We start from the raw sequence: 7,385 nt of genomic DNA on the forward strand, positions 1-7,385 counted from the left end.
TCCTCTCTGTGCATTTGAAGGATGGTGGTGCAGGGAACCATATGGTCAGCATTCGGTTTCTTCTTTCCGGCTGCCGATCCCCGCTCGGGCGGGGAAGAGCATCCATTCCCCCGCCGTCCGTTGAGTCAGTCTCCGCCGCTCCCACCGATTTGTACTGGCTCGCCTGTCGCAGGTGTTCCGGCTCTCCATCCCACATCTTCTCCTTCGTTTCTTCCTCTTGGCCCTTCGTCGTCCATCTTGCCTTACCCACACGAACACCCACACACACATGACAACCCCCTTACCAGGGTGTACCCGCACTATCACGGTATTCCTGGAGGATCGGCCGAGAGTTGTGTACCGACCTCCCTTTCGCCATCACAAACCCACTCGATCGCAAGGTGATGGTTTACCGGGGAGGGACTTTGGGACGAATACACTTCTATGAGTGCAGGTCCCTCAGCCAGTACGAAGTAAGGAAGTACAGAGAGGAGGGAATAGCCACGTGTGAGAAGCACCCACGTGGGGTCCCGTGGGACCAGGTTTTGGGGCTTTGCAGGGCACCCCCGGTATGTTTCCTCTCACTGCATGGTATTAGTAATAACCACAGCAATGGAGAAATACCGGGTTCCCTGCTCGCCGCCTAAAACAACAAAGGAGTAAACTCTGTTACTTTCACCCCCAGAAAGTCCAAATCTGTGTTCTTCCTTCCATGCAAAAAGAACCTGATTATGTACTCTCCATTAAGCTGATAAGAACAGATACTACACTTTGATCTTAGCCAAAAGGCCGAGAAGCAGGTCCCGCAACTAGTACTAAGTATGGAAGTAGCAAAATAGAGAAATAAGAATATATACTACACTTTGATCTTAGCCAAAAGGCCGAGAAGCAGGTCCCGCAACTAGTACTAAGTATGGAAGTAGCAAAAGAGAGAAATAAGAATATATACTACACTTTGATCTTAGCCAAAAGGCCGAGAAGCAGGTCCCGCAACTAGTACTAAGTATGGAAGTAGCAAAAGAGAGAAATAAGAATATATACTACACTTTGATCTTAGCCAAAAGGCCGAGAAAGCGATTCCAAAGCTGTTGCAATTAAATTAATGCACATTAGGTAATATTCTTACTTCGCTTCACCTGTAAATTGGTGCAACAAGGATCTATCTCGAGTTTTGTTTGCAGATGAACATTCGAATTCCTTATACATCAACATTTAAAATCTATAATAACAAAAGTCGTAATTATGTAACCAATTAATTTACTATTCTTTACACTTCATGGCTATGTTACCATTTACAATTTTCAGTTTTCCTTAATCACTATCATTAATGCCTTCTTCCTTTGTTTAGGAGCTCTTATTGACCAGTGTTAGTGAAGGAAGAAACTGGCATGTTTGAGGGGCAGACTGAAGAACACATTTACTGTACTTTCCCCACGTAGAGTTACGCCCGTTGCCACTGTTTTTTTTACTATGGTACCACCAACAAACCCGCTGTTTTTATTTTATTTTATTTTATTTTTACATAGTAACTGGAAAACTAATTTCCGAAAAATATAAATTGCACTAAAAATGAAAGTGCCTAAATGCGTGAGACGATTACTTTATGAACCTTGTATGCCAACCTTCATGAAAGAATGAAGCTCCGCCCAGAAAAGTAGTTCCTGAAGTATTTGTAAAATGATTACATAAGTATAGACATTTCTTGCATATAATTGAAGAAAATTTGGAATTGTATCAATTTCTAGTTTGGTTATTAGTCAATTTCCCAATAAAATGATACTGGGCTATATTGATCTTGTTACTATGCCAAAGAAAGTAGTTCCACAATGTTCAGTTTTATATTAGGAGGGATAGCCCTCACTAGATAGCAAGTTCCTCATAATTGATATTATAAGTAATACCCCAAACGACTTAATCGTGAGAGGGAGAAACTTAAGGTCAATTTGAGATAGAAGAAAACTTGGCTTACCTCTATACTTTAACAAACTTATCCTGGCAAATCAATCTAAAGATGGTGGTTGAGATACTATTAATTACTTTATTTTGGATCTAATTTGAAATCATCTTGATTTAGACACAAGAAAAACGCGAAAATAAATATCAATAGTTAACATTTTCTAGCCCAGTATGTTTGTAAATGAATAAAGTTTATAAAGCCAAACTTGTTTATTTCTATCACATGCTCTTATTTTTAATTTGGAAATTTTTATTTTAGCATACTACGAATTATAGAAAGAGTAATCATTTTATTTGTTTGTAAAATGAGGTAAATAACATAAAAAAGAAGGTTCAGCGCATTGATGGTCAGTCAAGTAAGGTTAGGGTTCAGGATGATGATGTTCGTGCATACTTACCTGGCACAGGAGATACCGTGATCACGAAGGCGGTTTTCCCAGGGCGAGGCTCACCATTGCACTCCGGTGATGCTGACCCTTGCGATTAACCGAAATGTGGTTAACTCGGGTGTGCAATTTTTGTTAGCGGGGACTGCGTTCGCGCTATCCCCCTTATACATATCATAAGGGACTCTAAACGAAATATAAAGTAAGGTGCAGCGGCGTATTTGCACCGCTTAACAAGGTCTCTGTTAATAAATAGTACTTGATTTATGCTTAAGCGTCAGCGAAGAATTTTTTCTACGCTACTTTTACATGATTTGTATTTTGACAATTTTGTGTGAATGAAAAGATTTTCAAACTCTCCAATTGATGCCTAGTAACTCATAATACTGAAAGAAGTTTTTAATAGTCTGTTAGGAAAACGTGTTAATCTAAATTTTTTCCAGTATAATATCGAGACATTTTTTTGAGATTAAAAACTTTGATTGAGACAGAAAAAAGGAGTGTTATGTCCTCATGACACAATAGAGAACTTCAAAATATTAACTGTACTCATGTTGTGAAATGAGCCTGTACTTATCCTAATGTTATATCCAACGTTATCCTTGCCAGGTCCTAACACACCTCTTATCCATGTTTGTCACATCATACTCATGCATGTGTAACTCCGCATATTGTAACCTACCAAGGACCGAATAAACGGACAATTACATCCTGCTTTTTTGCAACCCAGAAAGAAGTCGCACTTGTGTCTGACCGTGACATATATACAGCGATTATAAGACATTATATGCCCATGGCCATCTTTAAATAAAATGTAATATATTTGCTTTAATTTCTCCCCATGGGGAGTGGACCGATCCCGGAGATACTGCAATACCGGGCCGATCCGCGGCAAACGTGGAGCAAGCCCCTAGCACTTCGCCATGATCCAAAAATCAGTTTAATATCGATGATCCCACATGGGGATCGTATCAGATATTAAGCTGATAAGAACAGATTTTATTTAAAAGAATGATACATTGTTTTTTATTTACAATAGTTTGGGTATTCCAGTAATTTGTGACAATTGGCTGACTATCTATTACATTTTATACATAGTGTTCCTATTCCACTAACTAGAACCTATTCTTTCTTCTATCTTGACTTTGGGTTTATTTCACCCTACATACTGTCTAGCCCCTGAGGTATGTTCTATATAAATCATTCTCGACCAGCGAATGGCATCACTTACACACAGTTTCCTGAAGAGGCGCAGGTATCCCTTTGATGCCAGTCTCTTCATCAGCTTCTCGTTCTCCGGGTCGTATGCTCCCAGGGGTCCCACTATGAATGCAGCCACCTTCACCTGCTGGTATTGTCTTCTCATCTCTGCTGCCAGTTCTGCATACTTTTCTTCTTTCCTCAGTCTTGCTTCTTTAAATGCCTCTTGTCCATTCTCGAATGGGCAGGTGACGTCGATCAGGATCACTTCTCGGTTCTTTTCAATCACCAGGTCTGGACGTCCATTGTCTGCTGCTCCTGGTACTCGTTCATTTGCCGACATGACCTTCCAATGTCGACCTTCTGCGGCTTTTCGTACTCTATCCACCAGGGCATTATGTCGCTTTTGCATGGCTCGAGAGTGTATCATGCAGTGGTTTACTACATGTGGGAGCGTTTCTTCTCTATTGCACCGACGACATCTCCGATCCCTATTCTGGCCTCGCTTCGCTCCATTGACGGGGAGTAGGTTCAGTCTTGCTCGGTGTATGAAACGCCAGTCTGCGAAGGTTGTATACGCTCCATTTCGAACAAAAGCTGATGATGCTCTCTCTTGTGCTACGAGCTTCATCACTTTCCCTTGGTCAGGCTTATTCTGCAGAACTTCATCTCTCATCTGTCGTCGCTGGCTCCGGATGGTTTTGGCTACCTTCCTTCTATCTTTTTCTTCAATGATGGAGTCCGTGCATTTTATCTTGATGTTGTCTCCTCCCTCTGCTATCCAGGAAACCCCCATTCGGCCTGAGGCACACCTGGCTCTAGACCAGATGGTTTGGTGGTCTCCTCCTCGCGTTTGCATCTCTCCCTGTGTTAAGTACATGCATGCGTCGGTCATGCTTGGCTCCTGTCGTGTTCTCATTGTTGCCACTCGCCGGCATTCTTCTCTGGCTATTTCCCTGACGTCAGGATCCGGTGACGTGAGTAATTTATATGCGGTATCCACCAGGAAAATGTCAGAGTCTTCTGCCGCGAGTGGGACACCACACGCTCCAGCTTTACTGCTTCCGTACAAGTACTCATTCGACGCTCTTGACGGTAGATGTAGCGTGTGTTTAAGCATTGTCTTCATTTCGTTGTCCAGGTGTGCCCAGTCAGTTTTCCTCAGTTGCCAAGTCCTCATTGCATGCACTCCTGCCGGGAACATGAATGTCTTGACTGCATCTATTCTCTGCCACGGTGCTAGCTTGCTTGTCAGTATTTTGGTCCCGAGTTGCATTAGTTCCTCTACTGTTTGGATGTTTGGCAGAAGATGGAACCCAACTGGTCGTCCCAAGAAGAGCGTTGCTTCGCCATCGCTCTTCCATTTAATGGGCGTTTCTCCAACGTAGAACTGTGTCTGGCGCATTCCTCGAGGTCTTCGTCCAGACAGGTGCAATGATGAGCTTTTGCTAGGATTTAGGTCCAGTCCCATCCTACTGCATTGTTCTGTTGCTATGCAGAGGAGTTGCTGTAGATTATCTTGCTGTTTTGTAATGATGGTTATATCGTCTGCATATGCTAAGCATGGGTGCTTGTGTTGTTGGTTCAGTATCATTCCTTCGGCCGCGATTTTCCGCAACAGTGGTTCGACCGCTATATTGAACAGGAGACCACTTATTGGGCACCCCTGTTGCACACCGCATTGCACTGGTATCTCTTCTGTTTCTCCTTCCTTTGTTAGATTCTTGTCGTCTTGCCACTGATGATGTCTCCTGCTACTGTTTCAAAATCCCGTCCCACCCCTATACGGTTGAGCGCTCTTTTAATGAGGTCCAGTGACACTGAGCCAAATGCATTGGTCAAGTCGAGTGCTGCTATGCAGGTATCGCCATTGTTCCGTCGTGCATCGTCCATGTGATGTTGAAGTATGTAGTTGTGTTCTATCACCCCATCACTTGGCATGAATCCTTTCTGTGCAGCGCACAGTACCTCGTTGTCAACGAGCCACCTTCTGAGTCGTGCTGTGAGGCATCCCGTGTACACCTTGTATATTGTGCGGCTCAGTGTTATAGGCCTCCAATTTGAAACGACTTCTGGGTTACCACCTTTTTTGGGGACAAGTATTGTTCTGTATCGTTTCCAGGAGACTGGTATTCTCTTGGCTCTGAGACACACGTTGAATATGGCTGCCATAACTCGGCAGCTTGGGTCAGCCTTTCTCCAGTTCTCATATGGTATTCTGTCTTCACCTGGTGACGAATTCTCTGCTGCTGCTAGTTTTGTAAATACTTCCTTCTCTGTGAAGGGCTGCATTTCCATCTCTGGTCTGTCGTGTGGCGGTTCGGGAATGTGCTCCACGGTATTTAGGTCACAATCCTTTTCAACCATCATGTGTTGGAAGTGTTCCTCTATTCTCTCCTTGCTTATTTCACATCTTGCGCCGTTCCCATCGGCAATTAGCCGTATTGCTCGGCGACGGTTGTATTTGTACAGCCTCTGGATCTGTTTGCAATCATTGGCATCGGTGATTTTCCTGGTCGTGTTCTGTCCTTGAGAGATGTTTATCCTGTTTGCCGCTTGTATTGCTACCTCGATCTCAATCAGTACTTCTTCAAATCTTGCCCAGTCCGGGTTCCGCTGGATCTCATACACTGTGCCCAGAAACGGGTCCAGTATCCATGTCTCCTCAGCTTCATCTCGCTCTTCATTTGGTTCAGGAGTTATGCCAATCTGCTCCTGTATGTTGCCTTCACCACTTAGTGTTTGAGTTGCTTCACTTTGCGATAGTGGTGTAGGGGATTCACTGAGATTACTTTGGCTTCCTTCATTTGTTTCTTGACTTTGCATTATCTGTTCCCCTGTTCGGGTACTGTCTCCCCCATGTTCTTCATCGGGGCTTAGAGGTGACAGTGGCATTCTTGGCATGTGCAAGAGGGGTGTCAGGTCCCCTGGGTGCTGTGATTCCTCTCTTGGTGAGGGTTCATTTTGGAGCAGCTGGCTCGGCGTTATCGACCTCAGTCGCGTTTCTTGATCGTCTGGGCTCAGTGGTGACACTGGTGTACTTCTCCCAGAGACGGGGCGTGGTGTCTCTGGTCCTTCCTCTTCTCCATCCCTGGGTGGAGGTGTCCATCTGTGCCTTTCTCGTTGCCCTTGTGTTTCTCTTTGCTGCTGTTGCTCGTAATTCTGTGGCTGCTCCCTCTGCTCGTTATCCCTATTTTCCCCAACTTCCTGTGAGGGCTGGGCGCTTGCTGGATTGCCTTCAGCCTGTTGGTTCCCCTGTCGTTGCTCCGCCTGACGTTGGCTGTCTCTCCTCCTCCACTGCCGTACATGTGTTGCTACCTTGTGGTTATTCAATCCTCTCTTTGTTGGGGCAGAGTAGTGGCAGTATTGCACGTCGCACTGGAAACGAAAATGGGGAACCCTTTGCTCCTCCCTCATCTGCCTGTTGAGGATGCACGTGTGATTGCTTGGCCGGATAGTCAGTACCAGATAGCACCCTGCACACATGTTCATATATTCGTTGATTTTCTTGTTGTGGGCTTCCTTTAGATGTCGGACTAGTGATTGCTTGCAGCCCGACCACCCCGATGACGCACATTCCCATGGGCATCCCTGCGTCCTCTCTGTGCATTTGAAGGATGGTGGTGCAGGGAACCATATGGTCAGCATTCGGTTTCTTCTTTCCGGCTGGCGATCTCCTTCGTTTCTTCCCCTTGGCTCTTCGTCGTCCATCTTGCTTTACCCACACAAACACCCACACACACATGACAACCCCCTTACCAGGGTGTACCCGCACTATCACGGTATTCCTGGAGGATCGGCCGAGAGTTGTGTACCGACCTCCCTTTCGCCATCACAAACCCACTCGATCGCAAGGTGATGGTT

General features: G+C 44.9%; 2 non-coding genes and 1 pseudogene across 2 annotated transcripts; 1 reads left to right on the top strand and 2 right to left on the bottom strand.

The window, feature by feature from the left end:
- Positions 1–578: 578 nt before the first annotated feature.
- On the bottom strand, positions 579–780 carry LOC121857070. The gene has a single exon (XR_006087104.1). It is a non-coding gene; the product is annotated as a U2 spliceosomal RNA (small nuclear RNA).
- A 1,545-nt stretch (positions 781–2,325) lies between these two features.
- LOC121857067 lies at positions 2,326–2,486 on the top strand. Its single transcript, XR_006087103.1, has one exon. It is a non-coding gene; the product is annotated as a U1 spliceosomal RNA (small nuclear RNA).
- A 678-nt stretch (positions 2,487–3,164) lies between these two features.
- Positions 3,165–3,337, bottom strand: LOC121857069 (annotated as a pseudogene).
- Between the last annotated feature and the right edge of the window lie 4,048 nt (positions 3,338–7,385).

This window comes from Homarus americanus, unplaced genomic scaffold, assembly GCF_018991925.1.
Source record: "Homarus americanus isolate GMGI-L3 unplaced genomic scaffold, GMGI_Hamer_2.0 scaffold15824, whole genome shotgun sequence".
In the NCBI taxonomy this organism is placed as follows: domain Eukaryota; kingdom Metazoa; phylum Arthropoda; class Malacostraca; order Decapoda; family Nephropidae; genus Homarus; species Homarus americanus.